Source organism: Hylaeus anthracinus, unplaced genomic scaffold (genome assembly GCF_026225885.1).
Source record: "Hylaeus anthracinus isolate JK02 unplaced genomic scaffold, UHH_iyHylAnth1.0_haploid 3, whole genome shotgun sequence".
Classification (NCBI taxonomy): Eukaryota; Metazoa; Arthropoda; class Insecta; order Hymenoptera; family Colletidae; genus Hylaeus; species Hylaeus anthracinus.
This window is the reverse complement of record NW_026535284.1, coordinates 7043206-7068779: the sequence shown is the minus strand read 5'-3', so window position 1 is coordinate 7068779 and position 25574 is coordinate 7043206. Positions and strand designations below refer to the sequence as shown.

Here is a 25574-nt window from a genome sequence, read left to right as displayed (position 1 = left end):
CCTCGAGGATTCGCGAGGCCAACGCCGTCCTGCGCTTTGTTCTTATCCGTCGCGACCATTTCGCTCGATGATTCGCGACTTTCGCGGATGGGATGTACGGGAAATCGCGATTGAAGGGGTGGGTGGACATAAAGAGCGTGAGAGGGGGGCACGGAGGAGATAAATGTTATGGCATTTTGAATAATTTGAATCGAGGGAGGGTTGCAACGTTTCGTGAGAGGTCGCAGGATTTTTTGAAGATAAAAGAATTGAATTCCATAATAGGTAGGTAGATTCTAGATCCTTAAACCTTCGCAGTCCAGATTTTCTGATTTCTGTACAGTTCGTCGCTAGGGCGTTTGCTTGCTTGGCTTTTTATGATTGAAAATCATTTATAAATAGTATGGATGCATATCTGACAAATGTCACACTGACGTAACCCTTGATAATGAAGATGTTAGAATAAAATAAATCGCAAAAATGATTTCTCGTGTCCCTTTCCTGTAGTGATTTTCAATCACCTGATTCTTACGCACGTCGTGAAGTCTGTAAATATTTAAATACATAACTATCACTTCAGTTATTGCACTGAATCCATACATCACAACGCAATTATTTCTATTCTTCTTGACTTTACTTTGCTTCACATAACTCCTTAATTTTGGCTTAGTTCGGGTTATCGTAACTCTGTACATTACATTTACGTTAGTCTTGTGTTTTGTACACGTCTGTTGGGGCACACTGGCCCCCGTCTAGCTAGAGTACCCCGGGGTCGCTAAGCCCGTACTGTAGCTGCATATTCGCATGCTACAGCCCCTGAGGGCGACGCTGGGATATACAGGAAATCGTGATTATAATTATAATCGAGGGTGGGAAGCATGGTGAACATGAAGAGTATGCTCCGGAAGCCATGAAATTTGGATCGAGAGGGGGCTGCAACTATATACAAAAGATCACAGAATTTTTAAAAAACAAGGTGCATAGGTGTGAGGAAAGAGCCGACATTGGGCACTCAAATATGAGTTACCATCTATTAGCGATCTGTGCAAAAGGGATTGATCTCCCTGTGAGCTTTTTGACAGAGATCTGTGGAACAAACGACAGCCGAACAGTTGAAAGAGAAAAACGAAGTCTGTTGACAGCTTGTATAGAGATATATTAAAGAGAATAATAGAAGTAATTTGGTGTATGCTTAAATTAAAAATCTAAACTGTTTCTTCTACAACCTTTGTATCCAAGAAGTTCTACAATAGGTACTCTAGATCTTTGATCGTTCCCAGTCTAGATTTTCTGATTTTAGTTCAGTTCAGAGAGGGTTGCAATTATTCACAAAAGATCACAGAATTTTAAAAAAACAAACAAATTAAATTGTATAATAGGTACATAGGTACTGCAGATCCTTAACCCTTTGCAATCCAGATTTTTTGATTCTAGTACTGTCGAACTGGATATAGGGAAAGGTTTAAATGGCAAAAACTACGTTCTGTTTTTTTGAGGAGGGATATTGAGGTAGTGGCTTGAATGGAGTAAGAATGAGGTCAGAGGATATTAGGACATCAGCTGAGCCTGTAGCCGGGCTAGTGTAATCCGATACCTAACGTTTGAGAGAAACAAGGGTATTGGAGGATAAGGGAAGCACTCAACCTGTCCATCGAACGATTTTAACCTACTTTTGCACGGTGGATGGATCACAAGTCCTTGGTGTTGTTCGTTTTTGGGACAGATTTTATGTATAATGAAGTGGGTAGTTTGAGATAAAGCAGCGAGTCGTGATGAAATATATGAGATACATCATCATTAGTGTTCTTAGATATATGCAGTTGGACAATTTTTCACACATATTATTTTTACACTTGCAAAGGAGACCCATTTAAAATACAATAATTCCCAATAATTCTTTTCTTTAAAATTAAAAATACCAAATGTAACATTTCCCCTTCAATCGTAACTAAACAAAAATTCCTCGTACTATAAACGTTACATTCTATTCTTCATCTACTACTTGAATAAAATTTGCCCATCTCCAACTGCTTTGCAACAAGTCTCTTAAAAATTAAAAATACCAAATGTAACATTTCCCCTTCAATCGTAACTAAACAAAAATTCCTCTCATAAAGGTTACATTCTATTCTTCATCTACTACTTGAATAAAATTTGCCCATCTCCAACTGGTCTACAACAATTATGAAGCATACTTCAACCAATTGCAACCAAACAAAAATTTCTCGTACTATAAACGTTACATTCTATTCTTCATCTACGACTTGAATAAAATTCGCCCATCTCCAACTGGTCTACAACAATTCTCTTTAAAATTAAAAATACCAAATGAAAGAAAAATTTCTCATCCTACAAACGTTACATCTTGCTCTTCATCTAGTATTAAAATAAGATTCGCCCATTTTCTGCAACGTTGTTTCTCATTGTCACCTGGGGTTTGAGAAACGTATCAGTATGGGACTGGAAGCGATTAAACGCGAATCGTCGCGTCCAGTATCGTTATAACCGTGGAACATGTAGCAATTTACGGTCTCGTATCCGAGGATCATCGTCGCCGAACCGTCGGGTGCCGATTCATCCTGTTCGCGCGATCATGATCTATGTCTTTATTAGCTGGGCCTCGCGTGCGGACGTTAACGAATGGAAACTGCGTCGATGTGACGATTCGCGAGTTATTGGGCCCGAGAGATTCATGGTAGGGAGGCGGGACCGGATAAGATACACGACGACAGTTTGTACGGTTATCGAGCGCGAGGAGATACGCGGCGACAGTTTCGAGTTAGGTGTCTCGAGGGACATTATCGCCAGAAACTCTACTTCTACCTTTGCAGCTTTGTGGAAACTTGCGGACACAAATTTTGTGGTTTTGCAAGAGATTCTGTGTCGTGAACATTTTCTCTTTTTTTTTTTCAAGTGGAGATGAGACGAAGGAGAGAGAATTCTAAGGGCTTTTTAAATTTAAATAAGAAATTTTGTTTTTATTTTGTCTAAAAGGTTCAAGTTTTGAAAGCGTCAAATTTTGAGGATTAACAATGTTATAATACTGTTTATATATTCTGTGGGTCTATACGTTAAAAGTTTACCTAGTAAAGGATGGTATTATTTTATAGAATAAATATTAATTTATATATTAATCAAGTTCACTGACTGATCGCTCTTTAATGTATACGAATTTGAATCTTTTGCAGAAGTATTCGGAAATTTGTACGCGTTATAAAATAAACTTTGACTTATGTGGAATCACCTTTTGCTCAAAATAAGTAAAAACATTCTAATGCTTCCTGTTTAACGATGATGCTTAAAGCACAGAGAATAGTCATTTTCGCCCGACATTGAAATAATGGTATACTACTATCCGCTGATGAACCGCGGCGCAGTCACAATGAGATTGAATAGTAAATGGCATCATTCATACGATCGATTACGAAACAGTATAATTTCGCGATAATGGCAAAGGAAAGTAAGCTGTTTATCTCCTAACAAGCGTTTAACCGTGATTACTAACGACTAAAGATAGAAGATGATTGTCTATAATTAAACGGTGATTGTGGAGAATTTTGCAGGGAAAACAAAATACAAAGATGGTATGTATATACCTTCTCATACACTTTATCAAAGAAAAACGCACAGATATCTGTATCGCTAATTAAGCATGTAAATTACAAAACGAAAGTTGAAAGCATTCAGTTTTTATTTCGAATTCAAGCCTTTTATGAGTGACCAAAAACGTTGCCTAATTTGGCCAAGGAAGGCATATCGTATATCAACATTCACGTCACATAATACTTTCATAGTAACTTCTAAAATATCCACGAGACATTCGAATGGTTGGCACTTCATCAGCAACGCGAATCCCTCTCGTCTGATTGCAAATTCTCAGGTAAATTATGCAAACGCTTTAGAACGAAACCTGTCTGGCCGACGAATGAATTTATATTTGAAAAGACGACGGGAGCAAACAAATCCATCGAAAATTCTCTTTTTCCATTCGAGAAAGAAGGCATCGACTGGTCGCGAACGAGAAAACAGGAGGTGACAAAAGTCCATCCAATATATTCAAACGGCCCCAGTCGCTGACGAGCTATGTGCTTATCCCAATTACTCTCCCGACCGAAGAATGCCCGCTAGGTAATCACTATAATCTTCGTTCTCATTATAATTATCACTGTCCATTACGACAGATCCTGTTGGCGAGGGATCGAACGACCTGGCCGTCGTGGATCGAGATCCCTATCCGAACACCAAATCTAATTAACCGTAATTCACGGTAATCGTTAGGCCATTTCGTGTGACGCTTGGCACTGATCAGAAAATTTTCTTTTTATTTCACGAATGAACTTCGTGGTTACTCCCCTTGCAAAATGACGTGACAATGTGCAAAATTTGAATAGTATGTGCTCGCGCTAGTTCGTAAGTTATAAAGAAATTTAAAGAAAATTCGTATTTATGGAAGTTAAAGTTGAATGAATTTTTGAAGGTAAATTGATTCGTTATTATGAAACAGACTTTGGCAAATTAATTTAGGGCAACGTGTGCGAGAAGAAAGTCCTGTGGACGATATATTTTACATGTTCAACTAACTATACATACATGTGTACTATTTTTATCTAAATATATATTCAATCTGAAACAATAAAATAAATATATTTGATCCATCCTGTGCATATATGCAATATTTTTGTCCACTTATACATTCTAATGTCGTTTCTTTTACATTAAGTTTAATCGAATAAATTTATAATATGCTCACATATTCAACTATCTATATATACATGTGTACTATTTTTATCTAAATATATATTCATTCTGAAACAATAAAATAAATATATTTGATCCATCCTGTGCATATATGCAATATTTTTGTCCACTTATACATTCTAATGTCGTTTCTTTTACATTAAGTTCAAATAAATAAATTTATAACATGCTTTCATTTTGAATTAATAGCGTAATCGTCCTCGTAATAAATAACCTTTTGCCATCTAGCGTGCAAATTTTCAATACCTGATCGATAAAAATCGATTGGTACACAGCGAGCTGATAAATAATAAACGAGTATCGACGTTACTTTCTGGTCCCCCTAATATCTACGAAAATAAAATAAATATATTTTACCCAGCCGTGCCTGCCTTCCCCGAATTCAATTTACCAAAACAAAACAATGGCCAGGATGATGTGCGAAAGCGCCTGATTCCCCTCGAGGAAAAAGATGCAGAAAGAAATCGACATTTGTTAGCAAGTGTAATAGGGTAGTCACGGGGCGCGTCACAGTTGTCACTCACCTGTAAAAATTCAATCCAGCGCGTATTAGTTTTCATCCGGGGCCCGAGTTCTTTTTGTTTTCCACCTTTCTCAACGGGTGACTGGGTCCTCTATCGCTCAGTCACACGAATGCACACAGCGTTCCGAGCGTCGGTGAGGCCTGAAACACACGGAAAGGGCCCGAGAATAGGGAAGCCGTTCAATAAATCTTCAGGCGCCAGGGTTGAAATTTTCGCCACCTCTCCGCTTGTCAGGACCATCCTACAAAGATATTTTCGGCATTACCTGGCCCCCAGAGATCAGATCCTGAAGATACCTGGGTTAACGAGCTCATCGTTCTACGAAGAAACGCTTCTATTTCCCCATCATCCATAAAATAATGGTAATTTGTGGCCCAAAATGTACACACCTCTACGTACATAGATAACAAACGAGCCTGACCCCCATCGCCAAGCAATCCTTATATTTTTCTATGATGTCCATCCGTGAACAGTGTCGAGGCCATTTCCAATTTTGACGATTATATTTTTCGAGGATTCTAGGATTAGGAGGATCTCGGAATTCTTCTGGGTATTTATGATAATGGTACTCGTGAGCTCCCAGGGTTATGTCATTTCATTTTTATACGAGGTTCACCACACGTAGGGCGACAAAGGGAAAAGTCAGTGGTCCAGTTGATAATAAAAAGAAAGAGGAATGAGTAGTCTTCTTGGGGGAAAAGGGTCAACACTGTTGCATGAACATCACTTTATGTTACCGATGAGTCTATTGTTCGAGAATTGTATTTATGGTAATGGTACTTGTGACTTCTTAGGGTGTCCACGTTCGAGTCTACAGGAATAAGATATTTTTACTTTTAGGTACTGATCTGACGATTTGATACGGCAATCTAATAAAGAACGGAGGACGTGTATATTACTTTTGCTTAACCCTTTATAGCATCAATTTTCTTTTCTTTTCTTGATGGTTTGCTTCATACGAGGATTTTAGGAGTATTTATTGTAATGGGAGGTGTGCACGATCTCTAAGATTTCGATTATCCATATTAATCGAAACAAAGGATTAAATATTTTTAAATTTTTAGGAAATTATTGTACTTCTTCTTTATGCTACGTATACAAAATTTATTTCAATTTTACAAAGGTTGGGTAATTTTATTATATTTTCTATTGGACACATTATGCAATAAAAGATCGAAAATGTCCTCTAACGCTGCCCCAACCCCAATATCCATAAATGAATAACTAGACAAAGATTGACAACCCTGAGACAGCCATAAATACAAATAAATAATTGAAATTATATAGTGAAAGTAATAATGAAATTAACGAAATAAATAGAAAAAAGTTGCCCAGAAGCAGCCAACCAGAACCAAACAGCCTCCTACCAAGAATTCCAAATCTTTCCCCTGGCATTATCGAGAAACGTTGACACCTGCGCTAAGTTGCGCGCAGTCTGTTCTCTTCGTAACCTGTGTGAAATAAAATTCTACTTCCGATAAAACGCGCTCGAAAGTCTCGAACGTATCTACACGTCTACGACGAATCTATCCGAAGGAGAGAAACACGGAACGTTTAATTTCGCCGATAGGCACAGTGAGGAAGGTGTTATCGCGGTAATTAGCGACACCTGTGGTATCTGGCTGGCGAGTCGGTTTCGATAGCGGGTGTAAAAATGATCGAGCTTCGCCTACGATCATCACCGTCGACAACGGCCAATTTACGCTGGATCCAGCCGCCCGTGTAACCTTTTTGCGAACGTTCGCGCGTTTTCTGACCGGTGGTATCGGAGTCACGGAACGATAGCGTTTAATTATGCTTAATGATGACGTGGCTATCAGCGTGTTACGAGCTGGGAGGCGCTACCGATGATTTACTGGCCCGATAACTCTGTCTAAGCCTTCTCGAAGAAATTGAAGTGAGACTAATAAATACACTGGTGAGGTCCAAAAAATGAAAAATCTATTTCTGGTTGATATAGAAAGATTTTTTATTTTATTAGGGAGTGAGAAGTAATATATATATCTTCATTGGATATTTTAACCCTTTGCTGTCTTATGTAGAATGAAACTCGACAAAGTTGCATCGAAATCAAAAAGTCTAGACTGGAAAGGATTAATCTTCTGATGATATAACAGAATTGTGATTCAAATGGTGGCATTAAGCTTTCTTAAAACTAACGGAATTATTTCTGATAGTAGCCAACACGTATTTTGGACGCAATTGGATGTCGAGAAAGTATTTAGTGGCACATTTCGGATTTTTATATGCAGACTGTTTGATTCTAGAAACGTTTAAAATACTTTATGCGGAGTACCTCGATTTTTTCTAAACGAACCGATATATTCTTTCTTTGTATTCCTAATTCTTGTTCAGGTCAGAATGAGTAGCCCTGTACCTGTTTGTTCAAGCTCACTTGATTTATTCTACATAATTTTACCTCGATCATTTCAATTTAACCTAGTTCGTTCCTTTTAATTGAATCACGAAAGAAAATACATTAATTTCTATAACAAAAATGTCCATTTGAATACGAATCGTAGGGTGCGGGATTGGTCGTGTGGAAAAAGCGGTCGACTGTGGATTAGAAGATCGTAGGTTCGAATCACCGTGCCTTATTTTTCGCAGAGTCTCTTACAGTAGGAAATGATTACGATTTGTTCTAATTTAAAAAAGATCCATGCTGTTTTCAAGCAACCATTCCAGTGACCTTCGGCTGAAAACCTTCGTGCAACGCAATGATCAGCGAAATAAATCGCCCGCGAGTGCAACACGCGGCATTCGGACGACGATGGTTATTAATTCGCGCAACGTTTCAGGAGAACGAGGCTGCGGAAGGACAGTCGGCTGCCCGTTCCGCAGAAATGACTCATGCGAGTAACTACGTGCGCCCCGATAGCGATCAGCTCGTTAAAGTCCCGCGGCAGACCTCTGGAGGCCGAAAATACGATTTACCCCGGACAATGCTTGCACCAGGAAAAACGTGGAAGTCGAAACGATACCTGCGCTTCAACCTGATACCTGGGTAACAACAACCGGTCCGTAGATAAAATAAAATAGAACGAACCGGTGGAAAAGTTGTGTAGGAGAGCTGAGGGGGCTGCGAGACTCGCAGTGCGAGTGTGATTGGAGCGGATAATTTCGTACCTTACGGTTCGAGAACAGGGACAACTGGAACGATGAATTTGTCACTTGGAGTTTTCTATTTTTTTTTTTTTTTTTTGTTGAGTGTAATATATTTTGGCGAGGGGACACGCGGTGGAGAGATTCGGAAAATGAAGAGAATTCATGGTGTGTATTTTGAATTTTGGAGTGTCATAAATAAGGAATTGGTGGAATTGAAATTATTTATTTTATAGAAATTAAGGTGGTGTGGAAAGGAAAGATTTTTCTGTTTTAAGAAAACAATGATAATCTATGTTATATTGTACGTATAAGAATGAAGCCCTGACTTATTATAATCAACGTCCAGGCTAAACTCTTGTACCTAGAAAGCTGACATTTTGCACAGAGGTTTCCTTTATGATGTATACAAGGAATAAGAAAGGATAGTTCGAAATTCAACTCCTATGGTGGTAAAAAGGGGTTGCAACGTTTTAATGAGGAATATTTTATTTATGGTTTTGATTTTGATGATTTTCTTGAAACTTGGTTTTAATGCTCTTTGATATAATTAATCAAACACATATTTCGGCGTTTTAAAAACTTCAACCCATCTAATAAAGAAATTGTCAAACAAATAGCTTATCTCTCTTAATCTTCTCTCTTTAAATACTATAAAAGACAAAGAATCACTTGAAGCCTCTTAGCCACGCCCCGGTGTTACGTAGCGGAGCAAAGTGTTTAAGAATCGTCCGTTTAGAGGTGAGCAGGATCGGCTAGATCTTCGATGGCGGTCGATCGGGCACCCTGAGAAACGGGGTTACCGCGTCGGAAGGACAGGGCACGGAACACGTGTATCCAAAGGAAACACATCGAGGTGCTCGTGTACGGGTGGCGCGAAGCGTGAGAAGAGAGGCCCAGGGAACACGGAACTATTCGTGGCGCGACATAAATTCGGGCCAGGATCCTTTCTCGATCTGGCTCTCTCCACGCGGTAGGCCAAACCCACGAAAGTCCCGTGTACCTACTCGCGGACATCGACGACTCCACGCCCTATAAATACGCATAAATATTCCCATAAATCCCGCGTACCGTCGCATTACACGCGTTCGCGAAAGCCCTGAAGATTGGGGGCCTCTCTGGGGACCCGTGCGCGCTCGGAAAAGAAATAAAGAAAAAAAGAACAGAAACGGAAAGAAAGAGGGATGGAACCAAAGCAGCAAATGGTTTAACCGAGCTTCGCCGAGGCGTGTGTATATCATACGCGGAATAAATTACGCTTAACGTACGTACTCGGAGCCCCGATTTATACACTCGCGAGCCTTTCCGTGTATTCCGATGTAATCGAGCATTTAGTGCGCAATTCATGGGACTCATTGATCGGTATTCAAACGACGCGTGTAAAATTTGCATTTTTATAGGACCCCCCTGCTCCCTTGTCGCGCTTCAACTCCGCGAGACGGACCGAGAGGAGTCGGAGGAACGATCGGTGCTTTTATTTCTCAGCGTCCTTGCTCCTCTTCTTCGACGGAACAATGCGCAAGGGAGGATGCAAATTGTAACGTTGAGAGAAATTGGGAATTAGAGAGGGAGGCGCCGTCTGAGAGGGTGCTGTTGAAATTTTATAGAAATTCGGGTGAAATTAGGGAGGGCAACTTGTAAAAATTATGTTGGATATTGTTGATGTTTGGCGTTGAAGCTGTTGGATAGTTATTTAGGGACTTTAATGTAGTTTATATTATACGTATTAACTCACGATATGTAATTGCCATGAAGACTGTATAAGGAGTCCTAACTGTGTATTGTAGAAGTGTTGTCAAAATCCCGAGCTTTAAGTTATGAATATTTCTACCACTCGCGGCCCAAGTGCGCACAGACTACGATATATATGTCATGTGTGTATGTATTATCATATATATATATATATATGAGTGGACGAAATATTCATAACTCAAAGCTCGGGATTTTGATAACAGTTTTCTAGTAACTTTCTTAGGGAGTTGGATCTGCTTATACAGTCTTCATGGTAATTGCTTAACGTGTTTATTTCTATGAGCGTATGACTCGGTCAGAACACGAATGAACAACGCAAGACCTCGAAGTCGTTAAGTTTATAGTATACATAATAGTTGTCGCGATTAGTAAATGGTTCCTACAGAAGCCAAATAGGAAATATTTGTTGCTACGATTCATTAAAGGAAGCAATTTTTATTTATATTTGAGTATTTTCATGAATTTCTTTAGTAAATGCACGAAAATACATATGTAACGAAGGGGAACACCATTTAAATTAACGAAGAATGTTAAATCATAAATGCATCCACCTATGATACACATTTAATAATTGAATCATTTTATTATTAATTATAATTCAATTCCATCTAGGAGATTACTATTGAAGCAGTAAGACACTGAACCTGTAATCTCTTGATATGTCTTTAACTAGAAACCATGTGCAAGTGGACAAGATATCATAAACAACAAACTCTAGAAAATAATCCAGTTTAGAACCCATTAAATCCGAAAGGAGGTTACCGAAATGTCGTCACTACCCATTCCAAACAGGTGTTTTCCTTACGCAGTAATCCCCTTTAAGCACCTGGATCGTGTCCAATAAATTTCACAAAATGATCCAACTTAGAACCTATTAAATTCGAAAGAAGGTTACTGAAATGTCATCGACACTCTCTGTATCACAATGTACACGTACGATCCAGATACCGTTCACCGTATAAACGTATCCCCTGTCGTTAGGTCTGCACGCAGATAAAGTAACACGATGTCCTAATCATAGCGTTCAGCGTGTTAATATTTACTGCGACGGTTGCTGGGCTCGATAAGAATGCGCTGCCAATTTATATCGCGCCTGGGGTAGTTTGTCGCCGCACCTGGCCATCGCTTTCGTGCTGCGCATCGTTTACACGGGTTTGCGCGGACACGAACGCGTGTATCGCGTCTTGTTTCGCACGTTAGAAGCACGAAGAAGCGTTTAGAACCACGGTTTCGCCCGATAGTCTATTCGAATGTCGTTTACTCGATTTATCGCCCTTTCGAACTCGACCTTTGCGTTTCCGCGGTAAACGGCCAGTTGAAAGCTGGGAAATGGTGCAGGTGGCTGTAAACACGTTGGACGTTTTTATCGAGAGGAGCAGGGAGGGGAGGGAATTTGATAGATTTTTGAGTTGGAATATTTGTGACATGAGAGAAATTTAAAATATATGGTTATTACATATTGTAGATATTTTAGAAATTTGAGGCATATTCAATATTGGAGATGTACCGTAGAGATTCTATGTAGTTATTAAAGATATTATTAAGGAAATTTGGTAGATTTTCAAGCTGGAATATTTGTGACATGAAAGAAATTTAAAATATATTGGTATTAAATATTGTAGATATTTTAGAAATTTAAAGCATTTCCAATACTGGAGATATGTGTATTGTAAAACTTAGTTATCAGAGATAGAAATACTAAGAAAATAGAAAATATTGACGACATTTTAAAAACCAAAGAAATATTACATACTGAATATATCAGTTTTTAAAAATGATAGAAACATAAAGAGTAGGAGAACTTTGATACATATTAAAAACAGTAGAAACAGAAAGTTAGAGTGGATCCTATTATAAAGACAATTTAAAAAAAGAATCTTCGTATTCTAAACAAATGATAAAAGTTTCTTGACAGTTCAAGTGACTAAAGAACCCCGACACAAGAAAAAAAAAAACAAGAATAGACTGGTTAGAAATCGGAATGTTTTACACCTTCGATGTAAAATCAAAGTATCGCTGACACAGCAATGATACAGCGATCCCTGATGCTAATCGATGGTGAACAATGCCATGCGTCGTTGACAAACAACGTAAATAACCTCAGAAAATGTATTCAATGATTTGATGTTGCGTCTGTATCAAACGACCACCTGCTGGCAATTCAATGCATAATGCTCGTCAATCCTAGTTCTTCGATTGTCTGCATCATGTCTACACCTCGGAGCCATTCTTCAGGCGCCGATATTATAATAATTGAATACTATCACAGTTACAATAATTTAATATTACTACAGTCCATCTGTAATGATAAGGAGAGATCCATTCGACATTAGTGTGGTTCTGAGAGGCATTCTTCTCACGGATCGATGCTACTTAATAAATTTCTCTATCATCCCATGAACGAGTCACGCAACAAAATTACTATTACCTGATGAATTAATCGATTAACGTATCGATGACTATTAATATCTGCTCGAGGGAACACCGTCGATGTCTCAGACAGCCTATTTCTGCCGTGGTATAGCGAGCACCAGAGGCTCAGATTTATACTGGCAAGTTCTACGAACGATCACGGCACGAGACTGCACGAGTGCTCGATAATACCGATTATTTATTAAGATTGTTTCCATGACGAATGCGCGAGCAGCATAACACGCGCGACAGGAATAAACCACGGTAGCGCGAGCGAGTCCTTCCAACCAGGGATCCATGGAACTCACTTACTTCAGCTTCTGGGGCCCGAAATCGTCCACAATTGTTGATTTTTTAATGTATGTATCACCCAACAGATGAGAACAAAAATCCAATCTGTACATAGTCCGATAACTTCTCCCTAATTTTAAATGGTCGAATTTAGAAATGGAAATTATTTTTGATCTGTATAATTAATTAATTGAATGCGAGGAGAACGATGCACGGGACCTACAAAATTTAATTTAACGTCTCAATCTCTTGAACAAAATTTATATTCAAGATGATACGTAATAATGCAGAAATAATCAGAAATGCATATAAAACGCTCGGTACAAAATCGTAACGATATGAAAAATATGGCTATCGTGTAAATCGTATTAGAAAGCTCGCGATCACGTAGGATTCCATATTTAGAAATATTAAAAAGTCGTCAAAAGTATATACACACGAAATCTGATGCAAAATTACAACAATGCTAAATATGTCCAACCATACATTAAATATTAATTCGATTGATACAGCAGGACTGTTAGGAGTGTAAAAATATTAAGAATCAGATTCCTTGAGAATAATTAGCTTCAGGGGCCGATGTGTCTAGATTCGCCACTGTAATTGTGAAGTGTTCGCAACGGGAGTGGGTGAGGTGCGATTTTAACGAACCGCTTAAATCAAAGGTGATGCCATTAACGAGTCGATCGGCCGGGAGACATTATTCGGTAAATTATGCTGATTCGAATTGGTGACCGATCCGTGGTCGTCCTTTATTATCCTTAGGGACGAGTGTCGCGCGTGGGCGTGGTGAAAGATCGGAGGAGAAAGTGAAAGCACCTGGAATCGGAGGAAGTAAACGCGTGTCAGCGCGTTTCTATGCTTGTGCCGCTCCTGTCCAGGTAACGATAGGCGGCGATAATCGACCACGATAAGGAAATGAGTCGGTTACGTAGGGAACACGGTGGATTTTACAGGTGTTGTACCTAAACAGTCTGGCACGGGACCACAGTAAATTACACCTTTGACTCCTTGCACTCGATTCTCAGTGTTAAGAACATGTAATGCCTTCGAAGAAATTATGTTTGCGATTATTAAACTGTTCATGCATAAGATTTGGAAAGATCTATGAGAAGGTGCACAAACACATAAATAACGAAGAACATGCAATGCCTTCGAAGAAATTATGTTTGCGATTAATAAACTGAGAATATTTATGCATAAGATTTGGAGAGATCTATGAGAAGGTGCGCAAACGCATAAATATATAAATTATTAACAACGATGTACGCATTGTGCTGTACCTAAACAGTCTGGCATGGGACCGACATAAATGGAGAACATTCGCTGTCAATTAAGAGATGTATCATAGTTCAAATCGATTGTAATTACTCAAGTATATACCCTTTTGAGGCACGAATTATTGCAAAAGAAGATTGTACATTTTCTTCTCGAAACAACATATTTAACATCACTTTTTATTATCAAAATAATAACCTAATTACAAATCTGTATTAAACAAGATTTATTTTGGTGTCCAACCCTTTAAATTTGCCTAGCAGTGAATGGGTTAAAAGGTGAGACATGCTTTCATCTAAGTTTAACCTCTTTTTCAGTAACTGCGAAGCTTTGAATTTGCATAAATATCCACAGTCTAGAGATAATATTATACATTTTGCCTAGCTTTACTTTTGGTACGTTGATATCAGTAGCAGGTCGAGATTAGAAATAGAGGAGAGCTGTTTCGACTAAACTGTCGCCTACGTTGGTCTAGTGTTGTAATTTGAAATGTAGGGAAAATTTGTCTCGTTTGATTAGCAACACGGGGTTGTCTAGACTGGTAAATAGATGGCGAAACTACTCGATTCGTTCCGGCAGTCATTATTCGCAGAGTTAGAAAGGAAAGACCCACAGCCATTCTACCGTAAGCAATAAATCATTACATTGTCTCCATAGCTAGTTCGTGTTTTCAGCTTTTATCTCTGTTACAATTGACATATTGATTCAGACGTAATCGAAAGCGTATGCATTTCATAATTAACGATAACTACATTCGTTTCGATTTTGCACGATCTACATTGAAACCAATTATTCGTATCGCCCTTTCGTTTTTCGGTTTCCTACCCACGAAGACTCATTAAATCCGATGCGTAACGTTTCGCCCGTTCCTCTTATGACTCTAATTGCACAACGTAATTACTGTATTCAAGCAGGAGATAAAAACGACGAGATGGCTCTTCATGTCTTCGCCCGATCACTCATCGTAAATTTCATCGCGGACAATTACGCGTTCTTAGCAAACACAGTAATTTATTGAGTCGTTCAGCCAACTCCTTCGCTCTCGCCATGATCTCAATAACGACTTCACCTTTCGTTCGACGCTGTCCATCTGACAATCACCATCGCACGAGTTCCTTCATGAAGATCAGTATAGGAGGACATAGTTTTCAGTATTGAATTTTGTGGGAGGCAGATCATCAAGGCTGCTGGTCGGGAAACAGATGTAGGTAGACATGGAAATGAATGCACCTTCTAATTTTTATTATTATTATCGATTGGAATGGTCTCGACTTGAGTGTCTATATCTTAAATATACAGTGGAGACTCCCGTATCCGAACTAATAGGGAGACAAAAGTGGCCGGATAGTGGAACTTTCGGATAATAGAACAATTACTTTCTTTCGCATTGAATATCATTTATTTAAGTAGTAATGAAGAAAAATGAGTTTCTTTCAACATCTAATGATTCCATATCTAGTGTTGGGCACAATCGTAATCGCAAATTTTTCTGTGGTAGATTTTACTTTACATAATTATTTCCTACGATTGTATTCCATGAAAACAACGAACCAGTTCTTTTAACTTTTGTACCTCCGGTGGGATTCGATCTCATGGCTACAACGCAACCTGCGTCCTCACTTACCCATGGACGCCTTCCGCAAATTTTTCTGTGGTCACGGTCGTATTTTTAGGGGTTTTCAGTCATAGAAATTTTTTACCTCAAAACCGACTTCAGATTCGTGTTCCACGCGCCAAAAAAAACTTGGAAAACAATGCTTTCGTAAAAATCAAACATTTTCAGTTAAAATAATTTATGGCAATAAGGTAGGATCTAAGGGAGTCTCTCTACTGTAGTCCAATCTTATAAATCAAACGATTGATAGCCTTACTTTTGAAGCAAGAACCTACTAATTAAATTCTGCTAGCAAAATTAAAGTTTATCAATGAATTTACTTAGTAGATCTGAAACAAAATATATAATTCATCAAATAAAACAGAACGTTTTGTTATCACCACACTTGGTGTCTCTGAAGTAAAAATAACTAAATCCATTCCAAAAAACTTTTAAAGAAGCCCTTGCAATCTCTTCCAATTCTAAAATATCTGTAACCCAACTACCTGTCAAAATCCACAAAATCTTAATAACCAGCGTCTCATCTCGCGGAATTAATTGCACCGAGTAAATCCGAGACCCAAGAAATCGCGTCTGGATTTGCATATTCCGATCGCGCGTTTGCATAAAAAATTCACGAATGTCCTCTTCGCCGCGGCAGGAGATTCGTCGACAGCGGTGGAGATTTCTCAATCGAAGCGGGGCGTATCGCGTGTGGACGACAAGAGGCTTGAAAATCCGACGCATTGACAGGATAATTACACGCACGTAGGCCGGCCAGGTTGTCTGTTCGTCCGTCTGTTATGTTCGTTCGTCTGTCAGCCACGGGGGAACGCGGATGGGGCGACGGAGGTGAAACAGAGGAGAGAAAGACGACGGCTTGGTAGCATTGACTCTTCTTGGCTACTGGTAAGATCCGCCGCCGGCCACCCACGATGTTGATCATCGTTGAAGATCGGTTTAACCTCGCGCCCGTCGTTTCGCCAGTGTTTTCATTTGCATAATGGAAATTACAAGCCGGTGCCGCCACGAGGACGAACGTTTCCGCGGAACGCGATGATTTACTGATATTTAGCGACGTTACGGTGATGTTTATGGCCGGTGTCGTTTACGCGTTCTGTCGGTGGAGGAGTTAACGGTGGACGTAATCAGCTGCTTGGATTTCTTCGTGGGCTCTTCTTTATTATAGTTTCTATGCTTTTTATGAAATTTCTTCTTTTTTTTTTTTAGTTAGTTATTTAACGTCGCATCAACCATTGGGTTATTAGCGACAACTGTGAGCTTTGAAAGTTTTTTGGAAAAGATTAGTGTTCGTAAGAAATTACAGGACCTGTAGTATACTTTTTTTTATCAGTGACAGTTTTACGTATTCACTGTTTAATGTTACATTTCATCCTCGCGTATGTATTGCAATAAAGAATAAGGTGGTCGACAGTTTGAACAGTATTACAGTTGTTACAAATCGGAGGAGCAGTTTTGTTCAATAAGTATGAATGGGTTAACTTGGCGTGGCTTATTCTAATACGTGATACTGCTACTCGCTGTGGTCTCGTAAGTTCCAGGACGGGGTTATTTTCATAAAAATTATTTTTTAGCGATAGTTGCCGAGGAGGTACAGCTTCTTTCCAGATATTGTTCCAATATTTGTCAAGTGCTCGTTTAGCAATATTTTGTTTGCGCTCCATGGAAAGAGGTATAAAATAACATTTCTGTCGACGAATTAGGCGCTTCTTTAGCATACTCATCTGCCATTTCGTTTTTTTTCAATTCCAACATGCGACGGAATCCATATGATGACAATTTGGTTCCTTTCTTCAACGACGAGGCGTACATTTCTTGCCACGTAGTGACTATATCTTCATACTTGGAAGTATCTTCCATAGACTGGATGGCATTTTTTGAATCGCAAAATATGACACATTTTGCTCTTCCTCTACTTAATCTAACCTTGATAGTCTGTTGGAAAGCAATTAGTTCACATAACGTTGATGAAGCGTCGCTGTTCAATTTAATTGTAATTGCTATATCTTCATAAATTATCGTACAGCTTTCCTTAGTTTTAGATCCGTCGGTAAATATGTGAGAAAAATCAGAGAAATTACTAACGAGGTCTTGGTACATGGTTTGATGACATAAAATTGTTAGGGCATTCAGCCGAGCCAAACTTCCTTTCTTGTTATAAAAGAATGTGCATCTACAGGAATAATATTCACTGACGTGTATAACGAATTGACTCTTCACTGTTGCTCTATCTTATTCGTATTTGCAGATATTAATATTTCTACTTTATGGTCATATATTTGCAAAGAAATAAAATGATCTCACCAATAATTACCCCGTAAGCCAGACATTAGTGTCTCATTGCTTTCGGAAATTTCAACGCTTCGAGGTACTATGTTCCTACCATCTCACGCATTTAAATCACCATAGCTTCCGGTAATACTACGCTAACGATTTTATTACTCGAAAATTAACCACGTTATTAATCTCAACTCTTTCCGATTCAATTTGTGGTCCATTTCCTCGTAAACAATAATACAACAATAATTCAACCCTCTGCTACTCCTGCAGCGGAGATCTTTGTCTCAATTCTCCCTTTTGATTTGTAATTTCCATAGAAACGTCGTCAAACGTGACATTTGGCAGCCATCGACGGATTAGCCGCGGGTTTACTGCCTACTGCATTTTGCAAGCTGTTTTTTACGAAATGAGCCGCCATGAATCAACGTTGCCATTCGCGGCGCGAGCGTGTCCTCGCTAATAACTTAGCTTTATCATCGAAGGGAGGAGCACGTGGATAATGCGGGGGAAACGAGTTAATGCAAATTTATTACGACTGATCTGACTATTAACTTGGAACATTATGAGACGTAAGTGGCTGGCTGGAACGGAACTGTGTATAGTCCGTGTTGTTAGGAACTGTTGTAGGCAAGACGAGGGGTAACAAGCAATGTTGCGGAACGACACGCTGAAGAGATTGTAATATTTATGGTTTATAATGCGATTTACTTATTTTTGCGTGGAACGTTTCCTGTCAGATACCCGCGAACGGTTTCAGTGTCCTTTTTTTTTCTTCTCGATTCCATAAAATGGCATTAGTAAACTGCAGATTTTATGCATTCGTATCTATATAGTAATATAAAAACCATGCGCAAGTGCATAAAATAATGTCATAATATTAATACTTTATTCTACATAGATGCAACCATTCTGTATCTGGTTTTCGCATAAATTGCGCGAGTAACTAAAATTAAAATGAAAGTATCTCTTATATTTTCAACCGTGTATTATCTATTTTATTTTTGATATTTTATGTGTGTTTGAATTTATGCCATAAACGCACTTGGCATAAATGCATGAATTTCCACAGTCTAGTAATAATATCCAAACTGGTATTCCCCATTTAACAAAGGTACTTGTCACGTATACTATCCACAATTTATTCGCATTATTCAATTATGTTTTTCTACATGTATCATTTAAATTACGAATCCGATGGAACTATATTCCGTATATTCAAGAAACTTGAGTGCACGATGAAAAAGTGAAGAAAATTCCTCTGAGCTACCACGAATCAAATATTTTTATGTATATATTTATATATTCCACATATTTAAGGAAATTGAGCGCACAATGGAAAAGTGAAGAAAATTCCTCTGAGCTATCGCAAATCAAATATTTTTATCTATATCCACATTACCAAGAAAATTGTGTACACGATAGAAAAGTGAAGAAAATTCCTCTATGTTAATTCCACAAATCAAATATTTATATAGTCTACATATTCAAGAAAATTAAGTAGCCAATAAAAAGACTAAAGAAAATTTCTCTGAGCCAACACAAATGAAACATTCCTCCCCAATAAAAATGATTATGGATCTCTATAAATACTCGGCGGTTACCTAACGCATTCCACAAAATCTTGAAATCACTCAATGTTATTTTGTTGCACAATACGACGATGTTCGCTCGGCCGTCGTCCCCTCGCGTTTCACGCATGCCCCCCCGAGCGCAGGATTAATGACCGCATACTTTCCGCAGCATTTCACGATGGGGGTATGATTGATCGATCGGGATCGACCGGCAGTCTTGTAACTTATCTTGTTTGCACGCAGCCGACGCTCGTAATTATCTTGACCCGGCGCTGTTCTTTAATAGAAATTTACCTGGGCCCTGTCGCGAGCATTTCGTTCGCCGTGACGAGAAGTTAATGCGTTGCGAAGGGGTTGGCGTGCGTGGAACGCAGCCACGGATTAAAGCGTGACTTGTTAACATTATGTTTGTGCGTTGCTGCGTATGTGGCAACGCGACGGATGATGAACGATCACCTACGCTGAATTCCCTTCGAAACGCGAGGAGGCAGGTTCATCGAAAGAATTATAGAAATGGGTTAACGGACGATTTGGAAACTGGTGAAGGGTAGCGGTTGTTCGAGTATTGCGCGGTGTTGCGTAGAATATTTTTATACTTGTCGGTTTAGTCGACGGATGACATTTAGAGATTTCTGATTTTATTTATTGGATATTACATCTTTGGAGACACGGTGCTTTTCAAAGTATGCAATCAAATGTTAATGAATCTATATTTAATTCGAAAAACAGGAAATGATTGTATTGCATGTGTGTAATCTCTAGTGAAATAGTAGCGGCTTTAAGAACAAGTAATTGATGACAGAATGTGAGTCCTAGAACTCAGCACATTTGTTTGTTTTTGTTTTATAATCTGATTACTGCACTTATTAGTACAGTCTCGCTTGTTATAGATCACCGGTCTTGCAAATACGTGTTTCTTTCCATATAACATTTAAACTGTTTCAGATCAATCTTTGACTTCTTCGCTCCTAGCTCGGGTACCTCGGGATCGCTAAGCCCGTACTATAGCTACTAATCAAACATAGCTACAGCCCCTGAGGGTATATTTACAGTAAATATCGTATTAATTGAAATAGTGGCCTACTTCACAAGGCTAAATTGAATTAAACACATGCTCGTGCCAAAAATTAAACTATTATAATAATTCCATGTTTGCTTATGTATACAGGGTATAAGTTCGTCATATATAGGGTATATCTACATATAAGTTCGGACATATGCAGGGTGTCAATTTCACAACAAATTTCCAACAAAAAATCACTCTTAGACATTTTCTTTGTGTCGCCTTATTCTTGAGTATTTTCACTTTTAATATTTTTTCTATGTTTTCGACCTGACACTCTTCAAACGGCCATAACTCCATCAAATTGCAGTGCAAACTTAAAACTAAGTATACTATTCGAATGAGCGTTAAATTTCCCATCTCTCTGACGCATAACCAAAATTTATTACGTAGATTTAGCAAGTGAAAAATTATGTCAAACTTTACATCGTGACAATTTTAAACAAATTTGACTTCTTCTTCTCTATCCGTTTTTCGGTTTCAAATACATAGTTTTTCCCGAGGAGTGCCTGCCAAACAACTATATATTGAAAACCGAAAAACAGATACAGAAAAAGAAGTCAAATTTCTCAAATTATCTCATAGAAGACATCCAAGTGCAAAGGGCTAAAGATTCATACGTTTCCGATCTTTAAACCCAAATAATATTCTCAATATTCAAGTACGAATTATTTCATAATCGGTATATGAAACGCTCTCAAAAAATGTCGTCGAAATGTCTTCTGTTCGTTTCTAGCGCCAACTGAATCCAAACCCATTCTTCCACCTTCGCCAGTAGCAGTGCTTAGAGACTATCCGGATAAATAACCCTAACGCGCGAAGTAACGCCTAAACGAACCGCGGGACGCAAGCCTGTTATGAATCACCTAAATCTCCGGGAATGATAGGCTCGATTCGGAGTGGCAGAGCCGACGGTAATGGCCGCGAGCAGGGAACTCGGCAGACGGTCCGCGAAATCGTCTCGTCGCGAGGCGTTTAATCGACGATGCGCCTCGCCGCGAAGGCGATTCTTCCTTTCCCGGTCGCATAAACACAGGCGCCTCTCGCGTTAATACCACAGCCAGAGAAGGAGGGAGGGGGCAGGGGAGGGAAACCGGTACTTTAATGCGCGTCTATGATATGATAATGCGCCGCAACGGGGACTATGCATGTAGGTTCATGTATGATAATTTGGCGAGACAAAGCCGCATTGTCGGGGCATAAATTGAATCACTGCCCTTTCCCTCCCAGCCACCCACCCACCCCCACTATATGCATCGAAAGAAACGCCCATCCGCGATTGAACCAGGGGGGGAGCACTTGCTGGGGACTTTTTAGCATTCGAAGGACCTTGCGTCTTCCTCTCTGTTGGTCTCTGCGCGCCACTCTTCCGTTTTTCTCACGCTGACCTTTCACTCCCACACTTTTTTCCCGTGGGTACTCTGCATCTACCTTCGACAGGTTTATTTCGTTCGATTGGTTAAAGAGCATCGTGACACGCGATTCGAAGTGAGTGTAAGAGTCGAGGAAATTGTACTTGAGATACATATTTTGAACGATGTGTACAATTGTCACTTTTATAGTAGTAATTGGAAATAGATATTAACCCTTTGCAGTCGAAGCCTTTTTTTCTGGTATCTGTCAGCAACTCGAGATGCTTTTTTAGCATTCTATTGTCACGAATGCTAAGCTTAGATTGACCTCGAAAATGAGATGTGTAATTTGAGATTTGAAAATCAGCTCACCTTTGCCTCAACGACAATCATTTTATTGGCACTTCGAGTTCCAAAGAAATTAAACCTAAAGGAAACCTAGTGGTGACTGAGAGTCGCCTCTCGAGTGCAAAGGGTTAATGTGTCTTAATAACGTATCTTGTAGCGTTTGGAGACTTCAATGCTTTAAGCGAGGTAGTTGCTTATCCTCACCGTGCCACGCATTGAAATCACCAGAGCTGTGTCTCTAGTAATACTATGTTCACAATTTTATCACTCGAAAATTAACCACGTTATTAATCTCAATTTTTTTCTGTACAATTTATGGTTCATACCATCTGGAATACTCAAAATTTCAGTTTGTATTTCGTTGAAATTTCTGTCCTAATAAAATTCTATTATAAACAAATTTCAACTGCAATGGAGTAGTATGTAATGAAACTGAGAAACATAATCTATGGATTGGGACCAAATGACATCGACATCAGTATCTTATAGAGAATTTCAAGAGCTTTCGAATGGTGCCACTGGTTTTTATAAAAAAAAAAAACATATTTTAAACATGATTAAAGAAGAACCATTTAAAATACATTTAAAAAATACATTTAAATAACATACAATATATATGTATATATATATATATATATATATATATATATATATATATATATATATATATATATATCTGAAAAAATAGTCTCTCTCTCCCCTATTTACATCCTAGAAATGATACTTAAATACACGTAGATACTTCAAACGAAAAATGAAAGCGTCTTCACACCTGTATACAGTCCTTAAGAAGTTAGAAATTACAAGTTAGAAGTTAGAATTCACAGTCCTCAAAATAAGAAAATATTGAACTTGATAAGATTGGAACATATAGATCCATTTATCCGAATTCCTACAAATATGTAATACGTAATAGAATGTGACATAATAGAAAATATACATAAAGCTAATATATAATAAATATATAAAACTCTTTACATCGTCCAATTATTGTCCAAAAAGAATAATTCCTGACCCAACACCGAAGTGTCATAATTATTCGTAACCTCCATGCCTACTGAAGAGAAAGTCTAAATTAAATGACAGCTTTGATGCTTCCAAATAAATGATTCATTACAAATATATACATAAATAAACTGCACATATGTATAAATTCATTTGAAAACATCGAACCTATCAATAAATTTACACAAACGTCTTCGATAGACATCAAAGGTACGAATACTTGATTTACTGTATATCTATTTAAAGTCTACACAGACTGCATCGATATCGCACCTGCACAAGCGAATGCAAATAAAGACTCCGACATCACGCATACCTCAATTGACCACTAAACGTTTCCCTACTCACGTTCTCGCGACCGCGTATGGAAAGTTGGAAATTTTCGAGGAGAGAAGAAAAAGCTAACCAGACTCCATTTCTGCGCCACGCGTTCGCTGCCCACGCGTTTCCTAAGCCGTTCGCTAATCACAGGCAGAGCCCAGAATCGGAATAGAGAAATCTACGGAAGATGTACACCACTCCCACTCGTGATGTGGGTGACCCGTTGCGAACGTTCGCCGGAAATTCATAACTTAGCATCAATCGGACGAAAGAGGGTTAATCGCCGAAAATACGAGACGAGCTTTGTCACAGCTGGTCTGGCAGCGGAGGTCAATGCTGAAATATAATTTCGTGGATTAGCGAACAGGTCGTGAAATTTACGCTCGAAAATCGCGGGTAACCTGATGTCGACCACGCCCTGCCCTCCCTTCAGTCGAATGCGACGCTTGAGTCGACTTTTAATTTATGGAAACCTCGAAGGTCCCTTTTTGGGACATTTTTGATCGCTGGAACAAGATCAGTTTTTATTTAAATCTGCATTATAATTCGAATTTATTTTGGGGTTGTCTTCGAGTACAATATTATAGATTGTGACAGCGGTAACCTCTTGAGGGATGCATTTTAAATGAAATTTTTCTTTTCTAATTTCATACACACAGACCAAAGGAATCTTTTTCTGTACATCGATTTTAATGTACAAATATACTGTTTCACTTTAATACTGTACATTTTTTAATTCTAAAAAGTATTGTGATCGTAAACAACGATAATTGATGATGCGAAAGCAAACGTATACACGTGTGTCAATATCTCTCAAAAGGTTAAAGGTAGTTGCTGGAGAATCCACGGTCCTCAAAATAAGAAAACATTGAATTTGATAAGATTGGAACATATAGATCCACCTATCTGAATACCTACAAATATGTAATATGTAAAACATAATAGAAAAAGCTAATGTATACTAAATATATAAAACCCTTTACATCGCCGAACAAACACGAATAAACTACTTGGAACGTCCAATTGTTGTCCAAAAAGAGTAATTCCTGCCCCAACACCGAAGCCTTGGTGTCATTACGCCGCCATGACGAATAAAGCAAGAATGTTTCCCCAAATTAGGCCCGGCAAATTATTTATATCGCCCGCCAGGATCTCCCCCGTTCCCGAAGCCCCTTTCGACCGTAGCCAATAGTTAACCGGAGCTGGTGACAACCCCCGAGCGAATTCTCGAAACGGTACGTGGTCGGTGCAAAATATCTCACCTGACCGTCGAGAAAGCTAGTGGAACCGACGAAGTTTCCTTTTCGTCGCGTCAACGCCGATCTTATCTGTCGCTGGAGGCCCGCCGTTGGATCCTTTTAATTAGCGCCGACCGTGTATAAACGTCGGGATCCCTTCGGGAACCCCGGACGAAACCGTTTCGCCCCTCAATAACTCCGCTGGACGTGGTCAAAATTTGTCGGAGATCGTAACGCGGACGTTCGACAAGTTTCTTTCATTTTCGTCGGTCATTTCCCGCCGACGGAATTGTAAATCAAACGGGGGTTCGAGCAAGGAAAACACCGAGGCGATCTAATTTATCGATGCAGGGCCCAATAGTGGGGCAGTGGAACCTTCTGGACTCGGCCATTCAGGAAATCGAGGAACTTGTGAATCCAATGTTATGAGTTGGAACGAGGAAAACATTAGCAGAGTTCCTATCAATTGATCTAAGTTAACTTTTTATTGTCTATAATGGAGCAGGTGTTTGAATGATTGTTTTTTGTTCAGAAGACTCTATTCTATTTCTATAGATTCTATAGTGTGCTTCGTTGCTATGAATGTTGGTCGTCAAGCGTAGCAAAATGGGGGTGAGTGATTTTATTATAACTGAAGCCATAAATGATTAAATTCAAAGGCATACAATTAATTTCTACGCATAAT

At 38.9% G+C, this 25574-nt stretch overlaps 2 protein-coding genes across 16 annotated transcripts in view; one reads left to right on the top strand and one right to left on the bottom strand.

Moving 5' to 3' along the window:
- The window catches only part of LOC128894056 (proteasome subunit alpha type-5-like), a 196488-nt gene that overhangs the window by 48589 nt on the left and 122325 nt on the right, over positions 1 to 25574 (bottom strand). Inside the window, exon 9 of one of the 15 annotated variants that reach the window (XR_008461450.1) lies at positions 5262 to 5401. The exons of the other annotated variants lie outside the window; for them this stretch is intronic. The gene's annotated coding sequence lies outside the window, so the exon portion shown is untranslated. The remainder of the gene's footprint in view (positions 1 to 5261; positions 5402 to 25574) is intronic. 15 annotated transcript variants of the gene reach the window in all.
- LOC128894084 (protein Wnt-2b-A-like) overlaps positions 1 to 25574 on the top strand; it is an 81994-nt gene that overhangs the window by 29115 nt on the left and 27305 nt on the right. The window lies entirely within an intron of this gene.